The following is an 18,106-nucleotide window of genomic DNA, read 5'->3' as shown; positions in this document are numbered from 1 at the left end:
GTTTGTCATTATTGATCGATAACAATGATTTTTCCACCTCTCCCACACTTACTTTACTAAATCCAAATTTGCACTGATTTTCTTTCATTAATTGTTTTTTTAATGGCTCCCGGTTCATTGGTGGCATTTTTTGCCCACTTTGCCAATTAAGTAATCATTAAAATATTGTCAACATCAAATAGTTTTATGACGAAGAAGTCATCTGATTCGATGAAAGACGGAGTTGCATTTATCTTTCTGCCCATAATTTAAAGTAGTTTTTTTCCATCAATCTTTAAATCATCTTTGCTTCATAATACAGTTTCTTCTTCTTTGTGTTGAGTTCAGTCCCATCGTTTCTCAATTTGCAGAAAGTCAGCCAGTCATATGTGCAGACAGACTTATTAGCCACTCCTTTCATTACATCTCTTCAACCATACAGTTTTCAAATTCCTCATCAATCAATGGAGCCAGAGAGAAAGGGAGAGAGAGAGAGAAAGGGAGAGAGAGAGAGAAAGGGAGAGAGAGAGAGAAAGGGAGAGAGAGAGAGACAGAGAGAGAGAGAGAGAAGGGAGAGAGAGAGGGAGAGAGAGAGAGAGAGAGAGAGAGAGAGAGAGAGAGGTGACTCAAACCGCCAGACAGGGGATCTATCTATAAATCTATGCACAAAAAAACAAGGTTATGACACAGTGAGGACACAACCAGGGAGAGGAGGGGAGGGAGAGGAGAGGAGAGGAGAGGAGAGGAGAGGAGAGGAGAGGAGAGGAGAGGGACCAGTTCTACCACCAATAGTAAACTGATCAGAGTAGATTTACAATTAGGACACAACCAGGGAGAGGAGAAGAGAGAAAAGGAGGGGAGGGGGGAGGGGAGGGGAGAAGAGGGGAGATGAGAGGAAAGGAGAGGAGGGGAGAGAGAGTTGAGGTGGTGGGGATCAGGGCTAGCATTGAGGTGGTGAGGACGGGGGTTAGTGTTGAGGTGGTGGGGATCGGGGCTAGCGTTGAGGTGGTGGGGATCGGGGTTAGTGTTGAGGTGGTGAGGACGGGGGTTAGTGTTGAGGTGGTGAGGACGGGGGTTAGTGTTGAGGTGGTGGGGATCGGGACTAGCGTTGAGATGGTGGGGGTCAGTGCTAGCGTTGAGGTGGTGGGGATCAGGGCTAGTGTTGAGGTGGTGGTGGTCGGGGCTAGAGTTGAGGTGGTGGGGTCGGGGCTAGAGTTCAGGTGGTGGGGGTCAGAACTAGCGTTGAGGTGGTGGGGATCGGGGTTAGTGTTGAGGTGGTGGGGATCATGGCTAGCGTTGAGGTGGTGAGGACGGGGGTTAGCGTTGGGGTGGTGGGGATCGGGGTTAGAGTTGAAGTGGTGGGGATCGGGGTTAGCGCTGAGGTGGTGGGGATCGGGGTTAGCGTTGAGATGGTGGGGGTCGGGGATAGAGTTGAGGTTGTGGGGGTTGGGGATAGAGTTGAGATGGTGGGGGTTGGCGCTAGCATTGAGGTGGTGGGGGTCAGTGGCATGGAGCTGCCTATCTGGGAATGGAGATGGGGGCTTTGGGCTGTGGGCTGGTAAATACAAAGGCGGTCTGCCTTTCCTTTCTCCTCCCACAAGCAGAGAGAGAGATTTATGTTCCTGTGGATCTCTGTAACAGCACTAGAATGTGGTTGAATTTCAGCCCCCTGACGGGGAATCTCAAATGGCCCCCACATTCCTTTTAAAGTGCACTACTTGTTACCAGGTTCCATAGGGCAAAGAAGATTAGAGAACTATAGAGGGAACACGGGGGAAATTTGGGACGCACACCTAATGTAACAGGTCCTCCCTCTGGCTAGAAAGACAGTGGCCTCTTGCACATGCCTGCAGATTGGAGGGGAAGGCAGGAGGGAGGGAGGGAGGGAGGGAGGGAGGGAGGGAGGGAGGGAGGGAGGGAGGGGAGAGGAGAGGAGAAGATGGGAGAGGAGGGGAGAGGAGAGGTGCGGAGAGGGTGGGAGAGTAGGGGAGAGGACAGGTGCGGAGAGGAGAGGATTGGGAGAGGTGCGGAGTGGAGAGAAGAGAATCGGAGAGAAGGTGAGAGGAGAGGAGTGGAGAGGAGCAGACAAGAGAGGAGAGGAGATGAGGTTCGGTCCCAGAAATACCAAATCTATTTCAGCATGTACTCAGAGGGTGAGTGCCAAATGAAATGACGAGCCACAGCAATGGGTCCCATAAACATTTTACAAGGATTATGCTTGACTGGGAGCGGGAGAACACAATGGGTGCCTCTCAAATGGCACCCTATTTCCTATAGGTCTCTGGTCTACAATAGTGCACTATGTAGGGATTAGGGTGCCATTTGAGACAAACTCAATTAATCCAGACAGCAAGATGGTGGAGCCATCACAACCATGTTACTATAATAAGGCGGCCCTATCATAGACATAGTATTGCTATATATGGGGCTATCATAATATGGTTGTTTGATAGACACTACATGACCAAAAGTTTATGGACACTTGTCTGTCATACATCTCATTCCAAAATCATGTGCATTAATTTGGAGTTGGACCCCCCTTTGCTGCTATAATAGCCTCAACTCTTTTGGGAAGGCTTTCCACTAGATGTTGGAATATTGCTGTGGGGACTTAATTCCATTTAGTCACAAGAGCATTACTGAGGTTGGGCACTGATGTTGGGCGATTAGGCCTGGCTCGCAGTCGGTGTTCCAATTCATCCCAAAGGTGTTCGATGGCCAGGGCTCTGTGCAGGCCAGTCAAATTCTTCCAGACCGATCTCGACAAACCATTTCTTTTTGGACCTTGCTTTGTTTTAGGGGGCATTGTCATGCTGAAACAGGAAAGTGTCTTCCCCAAACTGTTGCCACAAAGTTGGAAGCACAGCATCTTCTAGACTGTCATTGTATGCTGTAGCGTTAAAATCAAATCTAATTTTATTGGTCACATACACATCTTTAGCAATGTTATTGCGGGTGTAGTGAAATGCTTGTGTTCCTAGCTCCAACAGTGCAGTAGTATCTAACTAAATGCTTGTGTTCCTAGCTCCAACAGTGCAGTAGTATCTAACTAAATGCTTGTGTTTCTAGCTCCAACAGTGCAGTAGTATCTAACTAAATGCTTGTGTTCCTAGCTCCAACAGTGCAGTAATATCTAACTAAATGCTTGTGTTCCTAGCTCCAACAGTGCAGTAATATCTAACTAAATGCTTGTGTTCCTAGCTCCAACAATGCAGTAGTATCTAACTAAATGATTGTGTTTCTAACTCCAACAGTGCAGTAATATCTAACTAAATGCTTGTGTTCCTAGCTCCAACAGTGCAGTAGTATCTAACTAAATGATTGTGTTTCTAACTCCAACAGTGCAGTAGTATCTAACTCAGGGGTGTCAAAGTCAAATGGACGGAGGGCCAAATAAAAAAATCAGCTACAAGACGAGGGCCGGACTGTTCGAATGTTCATTGAAAAATGTTTAAATGACGCATATAGTCTAGTGAACCTAATTGAACCTACTGAAAACCTAACAAATATATTACAATATGATCAGATAAATAAAGCAATATTTTCTTATGGCTCTGTCAGTAATCTTTAATTTTCAACAGACACAAAAGACAAATTTCCTTTATATAAATATCCCCATAACATGAACATTAAATGAAAGAAACCGGTATTCAAGGCACCATCAGTAGACTATATTTTCTATTTTAGCAAAAGTGGGCTAAATTTACTTCAAAGAAAAAACAATAATAGCAATTTTCTATCATCCACTCAACTGAAATATTTTTAAAATATAATTGGATTGAAATACAAAAAAATAAAGTGCAAAAATCTATTAATCAAAAACAACACTTTGTTTAAGGAGAAGTAACATGCAGTGAAAACAAATATTAAATTTTAACTTTTAAACTTGAACTGAGTAAAAACTCTAAATATGTGATTGCACAGTAATGTTCACTTGTTTGAGGTTGAGGGTGATACTTGGTGGTGTCCCATCTTTTCCACAAGTTCATCAATGTTCGGGGTAAGGCTCTGAGCTGAAGAAATCCTCAGAATTGAGTGGAGGTGTTCAGCAGTAAGTCGACTTCTGTGTGATGTTTTGTTCAGGTTCATCAAAGAAAACAGTTGTTCACACAGGTATGTGCTGCCAAACATAGACAACGTTTGAGCAGCCTGGATGCGCAGCTGGGGCATTGTGCCGGGGAGGAAACGGGCGAACTCCGCAGCACCCACTGCCGCATATTTTGCCCTCAGTGCATCATTGCATTGGAGGTCAATCAACTCCATTTGGAGGTTTGGTGGTGAGCTTTCCACGTCAACAGCAAATGGGTTACCGAGCAGTTCCAACCTGCTTTTTTGTGCTTCAAAGTCAGCAAATCGGCGTCGAAAGTCAGCGGCAAGCATACCTATTTTATCAGCCAACTGTGTGCTCGGGAACGCACTGGTAGAGAGCTTCTCTTTCATGGTCTGGCAGCTGGGAAAGTGGCTCAAATTTTCTTTCCGCATCTGCGTCTCCCACAGAGTCAGTTTGGTTTTAAATGCCTTCACTGTACTGTACATATCAGAGATGACACGATCCCGACCCTGCAGCTGCAAGTTTATTGCATTCAGATGACTCGTAATGTCACACAGAAAAGCCATTTCACACAGAAACATTTCGTCTCGGAGTTGTGTTGTGTCTTTCCCTTTGCTGTCCAAGAACAGACAAATCTCCTCACGAAGCTCGAAACATCTTTGAAGCACCTTTCCCTGGCTTAGCCATCGCACCTCTGTGTGATAAGGCAAATCACCATGCTCCGTTTCTAACTCCGTCAGAAATGCCTTGAACTGGCGGTGATTCAAACCTTTGGCTCTGATAAAGTTAACTGTGCGCGTGATGATGCTCATTACATGCTCCATTTTCAAGGCTTTACCGCACAACGCTTCCTGGTGTATGATACAATGATAAGCTGTCAGCTCACCTGTCGCGTTTTCCTCTTGCATCTTTTCCCGTATCTTCGCCACCAGTCCGCTCCTGTGTCCACACATCGCAGGTGCTCCGTCGGTTGTCAAACCCACGAGTTTTTCCCAAGGCAGCTCCATCTCATTTACACATCTTGACACCTCTTCATACAAATCATGCCCCGTAGTTGTGCCATGCATAGGACGTAAAGCCAAAAACTCCTCTGTCACGCTTAGGTTGGAGTCCACTCCGCGGATGAAAATTGACAACTGGGCAATGTCAGAAATGTCGGTGCTCTCATCCACAGCCAAGGAATATGCAATAAAATCTTTTCCCTTTTTCACAAGCTGCTCTTTTAGATTGATGGACAACTGGTCTACTCTCTCGGCAATGGTGTTTCTGCTCAGACTCACATTTAAAAAGAGTTGCCTTTTTTCTGGGCAAACTTCGTCACAAACTTTAATCATGCAGTTTTTGATGAAATCCCCCTCCGTAAATGGCCGGGCTGATTTAGCGATCTCTTCTGCCAAAATAAAACTGGCCTTGACAGCAGCCTGGCCTTGTGATTTGGCTTTTTTGAACAGAGCCTGTCGAGATTTGAGGCCTCGTTTTAATTCCTCTGCCTTTTGTAGCCTTTGTTCCATGTCCATATTCTTGTTTTTGTCCGCGTGTTTCGTTTCATAATGTCGTCTCAGATTATACTCTTTCAGTACCGCCACACTTTCTCCACACAGAAGACACACAGGTTTTCCAGCTACCTTCGTGAACATATACTCCGACTCCCACCTTGTTTGAAACCCCCGGTTCTCAGTATCCACCTTCCGTTTTGCCATTTTTGATGGGTATCTGAAAGTTAATTTTACTGTGATGCTGACGACTGCTGTGCCAATAAATATTGAAATGAAGCAGCCTACTGCTCGGTGCGTCACCTTTGCATTGTGGGAAATGTAGTATTGGTGCGTGTAAAAGATCTGCGGGCTGCCGGCTTGCTGCGGGCCGGTTCTAATAATAAATCAAGATCATCCCAGGGGCCGTAAAAAACCTTCTTGCGGGCCGGATGTGGCCCGCGGGCCTTGACTCTGACATATGTGATCTAACTAAATGATTGTGTTTCTAACTCCAACAGTGCAGTAATATCTAACTAAATGCTTGTGTTCCTAGCTCCAACAGTGCAGTAGTATCTAACAATTCACAACAATACACACACATCTAAAAGTAAAAGAATGGAATTAAGAAATATATAAATATTAGGACGAGCAATGTAGGAGTGGCATTGACTAAAATACAGTAGAATAGAATACACTATATACATATGAGATGAGTAAAGCAGTATGTAAACATTATTAAAGTGATGAGTGATTCCATGTTTATGTATATAGGGCAGCATCCTGTAAGAGGCAGGGTTGAGTAACCAGTGATTCCATGTTTATGTATATAGGGCAGCATCCTGTAAGAGGCAGGGTTGAGTAACCAGTGATTCCATGTTTATGTATATAGGGCAGCATCCTGTAAGAGGCAGGGTTGAGTAACCCGAGTGGTCGCCGGCTAGTGATAGCTATTTAACAGTCTGATGGCCTTGAGATAGACGCTGTTTTTCAGTCTCTCGGTTCCAGCTTTGATCCACCGGTATTGACCTCGCCTTTTGGATGGTAGAGGCCGTGAACAGGCCGTGGCTCGGGTGGTTGTTTTCCTTAATTGCGTTTTGACCTTCCTGTGACATTGGGTGCTGTAGGTGTGCTGGAGGGTGGGCAGTGTGCTCTCAATTGTCCATCTGTAAAAGTTTATGAGGGTCTTAGGGCCAAGCCAAATTTCCTCAGCCTCTACTGAGGTTGAAGAGGCGCTGTTGCACCACTCCCGACAACACTTGGCATTGCGTTTGCTTGGCATTGCGTTTGCTTGGCATTGCGTTTGCTTGGCATTGCGTTTGCTTGGCATTGCGTTTGCTTGGCATTGCGTTTGCTGATCTTAGGCTTGTGCGATGCTGCTCGTCCATGGAAACACATTTCATGAAGCTCCCAACGAACAGATCTTGTGCTGACTTTGCTTCCGGAAGGCACTTGGAATTCGGTAGTGAGTGTTGCAACCGAGGACAGACGATTTTTACATGCTATAGCACTCTGCAATCCCGTTCTGTGAGTTTGTGTGGCCTACCTCTTCGCGGCTGAACCGCTGTTGCTGCTAGACGTTTCCACTTCACAATAACAGCACTTACAGTTGACCGGGGCAGCTCTAGCAGGGCAGACATTTTACAAACTGACTTGTTGGAAAGGTGTCAACCTATGACAGCGCCACGTTAAAAGTCACTGAGCTCTTCAGTAAGGCCATATATAATGTATATGTTGCCGCTGTGGGAATCAAACCGTGCTTCTACATCTTCATAGCTTGCTGTTTGGGGTTTTAGGCTGGGTTTCTGTATAGCACTCTGTAGACATCTGTCTACCAGTCTAGTATAGTTCACTACCAGTCTAGTATAGTGTCACTACCAGTCTAGTATAGTGTCACTACCAGTCTAGTATAGTTCACTACCAGTCTAGTATAGTGTCCCTACCAGTCTAGTATAGTGTCACTACCAGTCTAGTATAGTGTCACTACCAGTCTAGTATAGTGTCACTACCAGTCTAGTATAGTGTTACTACCAGTCTAGTATAGTTCACTACCAGTCTAGTATAGTGTCACTACCAGTCTAGTATAGTGTCACTACCAGTCTAGTATAGTTCACTACCAGTCTAGTATAGTGTCACTACCAGTCTAGTATAGTTCACTATCAGTCTAGTATAGTTCACTAACCGGCTTGTATAGTTCACTACCAGTCTAGTATAGTGTCACTACCAGTCTAGTATAGTGTCAATACCAGTCTAGTATAGTGTCACTACCAGTCTAGTATAGTGTTACTACCAGTCTAGTATAGTTCACTACCAGTCTAGTATAGTGTCAATACCAGTCTAGTATAGTGTCAATACCAGTCTAGTATAGTGTCAATACCAGTCTAGTATAGTGTCAATACCAGTCTAGTATAGTTCACTACCAGTCTAGTATAGTGTCAATACCAGTCTAGTATAGTGTCAATACCAGTCTAGTATAGTGTCAATACCAGTCTAGTATAGTGTCAATACCAGTCTAGTATAGTTCACTACCAGTCTAGTATAGTGTTACTACCAGTCTAGTATAGTGTCAATACCAGTCTAGTATAGTGTTACTACCAGTCTAGTAAAGTTCACTACCAGTCTAGTATAGTGTCAATACCAGTCTAGTATAGTGTCAATACCAGTCTAGTATAGTGTCAATACCAGTCTAGTATAGTGTCAATACCAGTCTAGTATAGTGTCAATACCAGTCTAGTATAGTGTCAATACCAGTCTAGTATAGTATCAATACCAGTCTAGTATAGTTCACTACCAGTCTAGTATAGTGTTACTACCAGTCTAGTATAGTTCACTACCAGTCTAGTATAGTGTCAATACCAGTCTAGTATAGTGTCACTACCAGTCTAGTATAGTGTCACTACCAGTCTAGTATACTGTCAATACCAGTCTAGTATAGTGTCACTACCAGTCTAGTATAGTGTCACTACCAGTCTAGTATAGTGTTACTACCAGTCTAGTATAGTGTTACTACCAGTCTAGTATAGTGTTACTACCAGTCTAGTATAGTGTTACTACCAGTCTAGTATAGTGTCACTACCAGTCTAGTATAGTGTTACTACCAGTCTAGAATAGTGTTACTACCAGTCTAGTATAGTGTTACTACCAGTCTAGTATAGTGTCACTACCAGTCTAGTATAGTGTTACTACCAGTCTAGTATAGTGTTACTACCAGTCTAGTATAGTGTTACTACCAGTCTAGTATAGTTCACTACCAGTCTAGTATAGTGTTACTACCACTCTAGTATAGTTCACTACCAGTCTAGTATAGTTCACTACCAGTCTAGTATAGTTCACTACCAGTCTAGTATAGTGTCACTACCAGTCTAGTATAGTTCACTACCAGTCTAGTGTAGTGTCACTACCAGTCTACTTATTTGGCTTTGCTGAGAAAAATAAAAAGGTATTGTTAATGAGATATGTATCAAAAGAGACGTTGTTACAGTAGATGAGCATTCCGTGACATCATGTGGGCATTGTTACAGTAGATGAGCATTCCGTGACATCATGTGGGCATTGTTACAGTACGTGAACATTCCGTGACATCATGTGGGCATTGTTACAGTACGTGAACATTCCGTGACATCATGTGGGCATTGTTACAGTACGTGAGCATTCCGTGACATCATGTGGGCATTGTTACAGTACGTGAGCATTCCGTGACATCATATGGGCATTGTTACAGTAGATGAGCATTCCGTGACATCATGTGGGCATTGTTACAGTAGATGAGCATTCCGTGACATCATGTGGGCATTGTTACAGTAGATGAGCATTCCGTGACATCATGTGGGCATTGTTACAGTACTTGAGAATTCTGTGACATCATGTGGGCATTGTTACAGTAGATGAGCATTCCGTGACATCATGTGGGCATTGTTACAGTAGATGAGCATTCCGTGACATCATGTGGGCATTGTTACAGTAGGTGAGCATTCCGTGACATCATGTGGGCATTGTTACAGTAGATGAGCATTCCGTGACATCATGTGGGCATTGTTACAGTTCGTGAGCATTCCGTGACATCATGTGGGCATTGTTACAGTACGTGAGCATTCCGTGACATCATGTGGGCATTGTTACAGTACGTGAGCATTCCGTGACATCGTGTGGGCATGGTTACAGTACGTGAGAATTCCGTGACATCATGTGGGCATTGTTACAGTACGTGAGCATTCCGTGACATCGTGTGGGCATTGTTACAGTACGTGAGCATTCCGTGACATCATGTGGGCATTGTTACAGTAGGTGAGCATTCCGTGACATCATGTGGGCATGGTTACAGTAGATGACTATTCTTTGACTTCATGTGGTACATGAATAATGCACATTCAGGACAAACTGCATAACAATTTCAATATTTTCTGAAAGTAGAATGTGTTCCATGTTGATATACAGACAAAAACTCATCATCTTCTTTTTCTGAATAACTTGCAATCTACACTGAACAGAAATGGAAATGCAACGTGCAACAATTTCAACGATTTTACTGAGTTATAGTTCATATAAGGAAATCAGTCAATTGAAATAAACTCATTAGGCCCTAATCTATGGATTTTACATGACTGGGAATACAGATATGCATCCTTTGGTCACAGATTCCTTTTTAAAAAAGGTAGCGGAGTGGATCAGAAAATCCATTTGTTTCCTGACCAGTAAAATTTAACTTTTTTTTTTTTGTTCTCAGAACAGAAGTGAACATTTCCCCTGAGCATGTTTAGGTTGCAGTGAGTTTATGACAGTGTTTAACTATGATTCCCTGAAAGTTCAGGTCGATTTTGGACCCGTTTCAGGAAATTAGGCGTATGTGTGGCGGGTCACTACTTCACAGGAGAGCCATTTGAATTTTTTATTTTTATTTTTTTTATCAAAATGTATTTTTTTTGGCAGAAATGCCTTCTCGGGCATATGCACTTTCATGTGCTTTAATAACACACTTGTATGCCATCTGTAAATACGAATAACATTTTTAAATTACAAGCCTAGTTGATTTAGCCACAGAAAATGCCAACAACTTTCCCACTAGCCATGATTGGCTGAGATAATGAGTGGGCTGGACATGCCGAGAGATGAGTTTGGATTGGTCTGCCATGTAGCACGCTTCTGTCTATTTGAGCTGGTCAGTATGTGTAGGGAATCCTGTCTAATGCAGCTTTAAAAATATATATTGGGTATTTAGCTCAGTGGATGGGTCTCTACAGAAGGTGCTATAACCACCAACCACATCTAGCTCAGTGGATGGGTCTCTAAAGAAGGTGCTATAACCCCCAACCACATTTGGCTCAGTGGATGGGTCTCTACAGTAGGTGCTATAACCCCCAACCACATCTAGCTAAGTGGATGGGTCTCTACAGAAGGTGCTATAACCCCCAACCACGTCTAGCTAAGTGGATGGGTCTCTACAGTAGGTGCTATAACCCCCAGCCACATCTAGCTAAGTGGATGGGTCTCTACAGAAGGTGCTATAACCCCCAACCACATCTAGCTAAGTGGATGGGTCTCTACAGTAGGTGCTATAACCCCCAACCACATCTAGCTCAGTGGATGGGTCTCTACAGAAGGTGCTATAACCCCCAACCACATTTGGCTCAGTGGATGGGTCTCTACAGTAGGTGCTATAACCCCCAACCACATCTAGCTAAGTGGATGGGTCTCTACAGAAGGTGCTATAACCCCCAACCACGTCTAGCTAAGTGGATGGGTCTCTACAGAAGGTGCTATAACCCCCAACCACATCTAGCTAAGTGGATGGGTCTCTACAGTAGGTGTTATAACCCCCAACCACATCTCGCTAAGTGGATGGGTCTCTACAGTAGGTGCTATAACCCCCAACCACATCTAGCTAAGTGGATGGGTCTCTACAGTAGGTGCTATAACCCCCAGCCACATCTAGCTAAGTGGATGGGTCTCTACAGTAGGTGCTATAACCCCCAACCACATCTAGCTAAGTGGATGGGTCTCTACAGAAGGTGCTATAACCCCCAACCACATCTAGCTATGTGGATGGGTCTCTACAGTAGGTGCTATAACCCCCAACCACATCTAGCTAAGTGGATGGGTCTCTACAGAAGGTGCTATAACCCCCAACCACATCTAGCTAAGTGGATGGGTCTCTACAGAAGGTGCTATAACCCCCAACCACATCTAGCTCAGTGGATGGGTCTCTACAGAAGGTGCTATAACCCCCAACCACATCTAGCTCAGTGGATGGGTCTCTACAGAAGGTGCTATAACCCCCAACCACATTTGGCTCAGTGGATGGGTCTCTACAGTAGGTGCTATAACCCCCAACCACATCTAGCTAAGTGGATGGGTCTCTACAGAAGGTGCTATAACCCCCAACCACGTCTAGCTAAGTGGATGGGTCTCTACAGAAGGTGCTATAACCCCCAACCACATCTAGCTAAGTGGATGGGTCTCTACAGTAGGTGTTATAACCCCCAACCACATCTAGCTAAGTGGATGGGTCTCTACAGTAGGTGCTATAACCCCAACCACATCTAGCTAAGTGGATGGGTCTCTACAGAAGGTGCTATAACCCCCAACCACATCTAGCTAAGTGGATGGGTCTCTACAGTAGGTGCTATAACCCCCAGCCACATCTAGCTAAGTGGATGGGTCTCTACAGAAGGTGCTATAACCCCCAACCACATCTAGCTAAGTGGATGGGTCTCTACAGTAGGTGCTATAACCCCCAACCACATCTAGCTAAGTGGATGGGTCTCTACAGTAGGTGCTATAACCCCCAACCACATCTAGCTAAGTGGATGGGTCTCTACAGAAGGTGCTATAACCCCCAACCACATCTAGCTAAGTGGATGGGTCTCTACAGTAGGTGCTATAACCCCCAACCACATCTAGCTAAGTGGATGGGTCTCTACAGAAGGTGCTATAACCCCCAACCACATCTAGCTAAGTGGATGGGTCTCTACAGAAGGTGCTATAACCCCCAACCACATCTAGCTCAGTGGATGGGTCTCTACAGAAGGTGCTATAACCCCCAACCACATCTAGCTCAGTGGATGGGTCTCTACAGAAGGTGCTATAACCCCCAACCACATTTGGCTCAGTGGATGGTCTCTACAGTAGGTTCTATAACCCCCAACCACATCTAGCTAAGTGGATGGGTCTCTACAGAAGGTGCTATAACCCCCAACCACGTCTAGCTAAGTGGATGGGTCTCTACAGAAGGTGCTATAACCCCCAACCACATCTAGCTAAGTGGATGGGTCTCTACAGTAAGTGCTATAACCCCCAACCACATCTAGCTAAGTGGATGGGTCTCTACAGTAGGTGCTATAACCCCCAACCACATCTAGCTAAGTGGATGGGTCTCTACAGTAGGTGCTATAAACCCCAACCACATCTAGCTAAGTGGATGGGTCTCCACAGAAGGTGCTATAACCCCCAACCACATCTAGCTAAGTGGATGGGTCTCTACAGTAGGTGCTATAACCCCCAGCCACATCTAGCTAAGTGGATGGGTCTCTACAGAAGGTGCTATAACCCCCAACCACATCTAGCTAAGTGGATGGGTCTCTACAGAAGGTGCTATAACCCCCAACCACATCTAGCTAAGTGGATGGGTCTCTACAGTAGGTGCTATAACCTCCAACCACATCTAGCTAAGTGGATGGGTCTCTACAGAAGGTGCTATAACCCCCAACCACATCTAGCTAAGTGGATGGGTCTCTACAGTAGGTGCTATAACCCCCAACCACATCTAGCTAAGTGGATGGGTCTCTACAGAAGGTGCTATAACCCCCAACCACATCTAGCTAAGTGGATGGGTCTCTACAGTAGGTGCTATAACCCCCAGCCACATCTAGCTAAGTGGATGGGTCTCTACAGGTGCTATACCTCCCAACCACATCTAGCTAAGTGGATGGGTCTCTACAGAAGGTGCTATAACCCCCAACCACATCTAGCTAAGTTGATGGGTCTCTACAGAAGGTGCTATAACCCCCAACCACATCTAGCTCAGTGGATGGGTCTCTACAGAAGGTGCTATAACCCCCAACCACATCTTGCTCAGTGGATGGGTCTCTACAGAAGGTGCTATAACCCCCAACCACATTTGGCTCAGTGGATGGGTCTCTACAGTAGGTGCTATAACTCCCAACCACATCTAGCTAAGTGGATGGGTCTCTACAGAAGGTGCTATAACCCCCAACCACATCTAGCTAAGTGGATGGGTCTCTACAGAAGGTGCTATAACCCCCAACCACATTTGGCTAAGTGGATGGGTCTCTACAGTAGGTGCTATAACCCCCAACCACATCTAGCTAAGTGGATGGGTCTCTACAGTAGGTGCTATAACCCCCAACCACATCTAGCTAAGTGGATGGGTCTCTACAGTAGGTGCTATAACCCCCAACCACATCTAGCTAAGTGGATGGGTCTCTACAGAAGGTGCTATAACCCCCAACCACATTTGGCTCAGTGGATGGGTCTCTACAGAAGGTACTATAACCCCCAACCACATCTAGCTAAGTGGATGGGTCTCTACAGTAGGTGCTATAACCCCCAACCACATCTAGCTAAGTGGATGGGTCAAAAAAAAAACAGAGCATCGAAGCTGCTACAACAGCAATTCAAGGCAACAATGTTATTGAGAGCAGTAGCAACATATTTGGAGTTCTCCGTGGCTAACGCTATATCTTTTTTTTTAAACTACAGTAGTGAGGATTATCTAGGCATTATGAGCAGGTCATTTTATAGACACAAGATGCAACACAAGACCAATCCAAACTCATCTCTCAGCATGTCCAGCCCACTCATTATCTCAGCCAATCGTGGCTAGTGGGATGGTTGCTCCCTTTCTCTGTGGCTAAACCAACTAGGCTCGTAATTGAACAATTTTATTCGTATTTACAGATGACATACAAGTTTTATTTTAAAGCACATGCAAGTTCACATGTTTGAGTAGGGAACAAAAAACTGACAAAAAATGTATTTTGATTAAAAATTATTTTTTACATTCAAAATGCTCTCCTGACTTGCGACATATGCCTAGTTTCTTGAATCTGGTCACATATGGACTTTTACCAAATAGGGCTATCTTCTGTATACCACCCCTACCTTATTACAACACAACTAATTGGCTCAAACGCGTTAAGAAGGAAATAAATTCCACAAATTAACTTTTAATTATAAGGCACACCTGTTAATTGAAATTCTAGGTGACTACCTCATGAAGCTGGTTGAGAGAATGCCAAGAGTGTGCAAAGCTGTCATCAAGACAAAGGGTGGTTACTTTGAAGATTCTAAAATATAAAATATATCTTGATTTGTGTAACACTTTTTTGGTTACTACATGATTCCATTCCATATGTGGTATTTCATAGTGTTGATTGATGTCTTCACTATTATTCTACAATGTAGAAAATATTACAAAATATAGAAAAACTCTTGAATGAGTAGGTGTGTCCAAACTTTTGACTGGTACTGTAAATATATATTTTTATTATTATTATTTTTTTTTATATCTAAAGGGGTCCAAAAATCCCAACTCACATAGTTAAATGAGCCTTGCTATGATCCATTTAAAAACATTTCCACATCCCCCCCCCCCCCCACACTGAATTTGAAGCTCCACTCCCTTCTGCCCAGTTTCCTGATTCTGTGTTTAACCATCCCTGTAATTTTTACTTCTGTTTTCTAAACCAAAACAAAACTTCTAAGTCTGATAAGCACTTTTGAACACCTGAGTAAGTTCTACTCATAGCCTTGACCACGGCATCTGTTCACTGATATCCCTTAATTAGTTAAATATATATGTATTTTCAAGGCCTGGGAGGGTCACTGTCAAAAATGATTTATTCAATTTAAAGGGGAGCCGCACCCACTTATTTGGCCTGTTTTTTTTGGGCTCAACTTGAAAATGCTGGAGGCCATGACAGAAGGCAAATGTGAGTTGCCTTGGGGGTGTGGTTTGATGTGGGTGTGTCCTTGGGTGTGTCCTTGGGTGGGTCCTTGGGTGGGTCCTTGGGTGTGTCCTTGGGTGGGTCCTTGGGTGTGTCCTTGGGTGGGTCCTTGGGTGGGTCCTTGGGTGTGTCCTTGGGTGGGTCCTTGGGTGGGTCCTTGGGTGTGTCCTTGGGTGGGCCCTTGGGTGGGTCCTTGGGTGTGTCCTTGGGTGGGTCCTTGGGTGGGTCCTTGGGTGTGTCCTTGGGTGGGTCCTTGGTTGGGTCCTTGGGTGGGTCCTTGGGTGTGTCCTTGGGTGGGTCCTTGGGTGGGTCCTTGGGTGGGTCCTTACGTCGATATTTTAAACAGTGTTTTGATAGCTTTCAAATGTAATAACAGGTGCCTATCAACGGTGTGTCTGGTAAACATGTTAGAATACACAGGGTTTCTCCCTCTCTAGTTTTACTGATACCATTCAATTCAAGTATTTGAATTAAAAAAAGACAATAAAATTAAAAGTTGTGCCTAGTAAATGTTTTATGCCGAGTGCCAGGTCTCTCTGAACACACACACACGCACGCACGCACGCACACACACCACACACCACACACCACAGACCACACACCACACACACCACACACACACACCACACACCACACACACACCACACACACACACACACACCACACACCACACACCACACACACACACACACACACACACACACACACACACACACACACACTGTTCTGTTACCAATGGCAGCTAGTATATGTAATATCTGTAGTCCGATAAAACAAACAACATTTTTTTTTTCTCCGCATCAAACGACAGGGTGATACAATCGACAGACAAGTGGGAAATTGCATTTGGTTATAAATAAAGGAAGACGTTTTTGATAATACACTTTGCAACCAAAATGTATCTACTACTTGTATCTGCTTGGCTGGAAAATGAACCTACTAGTTTATACAACTTTTCACATAACACACATTACTATTGTTGATGAAGCCGTCTGTGTCATCAAGGCAGTAACTTGGGTCAAGCTGATTATAGGTCGTCACAAGTTAACACAGCCACAAAGTTATTAAGCCTGCCCTTTTCTACCATTTATCTTCTTAGAAATTGTGATTTTAAACCTAACCATAACCCTAACCTTAACCACATTGCTAACTTTTTGCCTAACCCTAACTTTAAATTAAGACAACATTTTTGTTTTTGTTAATGTTTTACAATAAGGCCAACATTTACTTTGTGGCTGTGGTAACTAGTGATAACCTTAATTCCATGCTTTACAGATGTAAACTGACTGGATTAGATTCAGGCCTGTTACAGTTTGTTGCTCCTAGTTGTCTGTATTAGTCAGACTCAGACATAAGGAGGCTACCATTATAGCTGAATCCAGTATTTAGTGTTACCCTAGACAATAGAGTATACACTTGCATGAGCAGTGGTCTAAGGCACTGCATCTCAGTGCTAGAGGCGTCACTACAGACCCTGGTTCGATTCCAGGCTGTATCACAACCAGCCCAGCGTTGTCCGGGTTTAGCTGAGGGTAGGCCGTTATTGTAAATAAGAATTTGTTCTTAACTAGTTAAATAAATGTTAAATAGATAAAATAATAAATAAAAAATTAAGCAAGGAACTGACTTGAAATTCTGACTTGTAGCCGAACTAACGTTAGCTGGCCTGTAGCTAGCTAGCATGCCTCGTTAGCATTATCAAATGATAATGTTTCATAACAAGCAGTATCTTGACGATACACAATCAACTTGTATGATCGACGACCTAACTAAGTTGTACTGAAGTAGCTAGCTAGTTATGCAAATGTTAGCTAAAACATTCGCCAGCTTGCCTCGCTTTATCATAAGGTCACTACCTACATAACCAGTAATAACATAATCAAACGTCATTAGCTAGGGTTATAAAAGCGAGATCCTTATATTCCCGGTATCTCTGGTTGTACTCACCACTGTCTGCCATGGCAAACCAAGCAGACTTGGGGACCAACGAACTCCAACCACTTATTTCCGCATACTACAATCCTTCAGCAGGGCATTCAAACCATAGAGCTTTGGCTGTGGAGGAATGGTCAATCTGTACAGGGCTTTTCAGTCTACCGTCCTTTGAAAGTGTTGGAGGGGGATGGGGTGAAACAATGGAGCCCCAATTCAATGAATGGAAGTGTAGTGGGAGGAGGGGAGATTTGCACGTGGAGCTTAGCAACAGGGGGCATGACCTGTTGACATGATTATAACCCAAACCCAACCTTCATTTGCTCATTGTGACACACTGAGGTTCCGAACTCTGCTTTCGACCAGACTGACTCCTATTAACACTTTGTAGTCAATTTTGACACTAGAATTGTTTTTGTTTTTTTTTACCTTTATTTAACTAGGCAAGTCAGTTCAGAACAAATTCTTATTTATACAATGAGGAACAGGAACAGTAGATTAACTGCCTTGTCCAGGGGCAGAACAACACATTTTTACCATGGCAGCTCGAGGATTCAGTCCAGCAACCTTTTGGTTACTAGTCCAATGATCTAATCACTAGGCTACCTGCCATCCCAAAATACATGTTTCTGACTCATATCAATGCCTGATAAGCCATTTTCAAAATGATTAGTTGTTTTTTAGGCAGTCGCTCTTTAAAAAATGATGAC

This window comes from Oncorhynchus clarkii, chromosome 17 (assembly GCF_045791955.1).
Source record: "Oncorhynchus clarkii lewisi isolate Uvic-CL-2024 chromosome 17, UVic_Ocla_1.0, whole genome shotgun sequence".
Classification (NCBI taxonomy): domain Eukaryota; kingdom Metazoa; phylum Chordata; class Actinopteri; order Salmoniformes; family Salmonidae; genus Oncorhynchus; species Oncorhynchus clarkii.
This window is presented reverse-complemented; position numbering follows the sequence as displayed.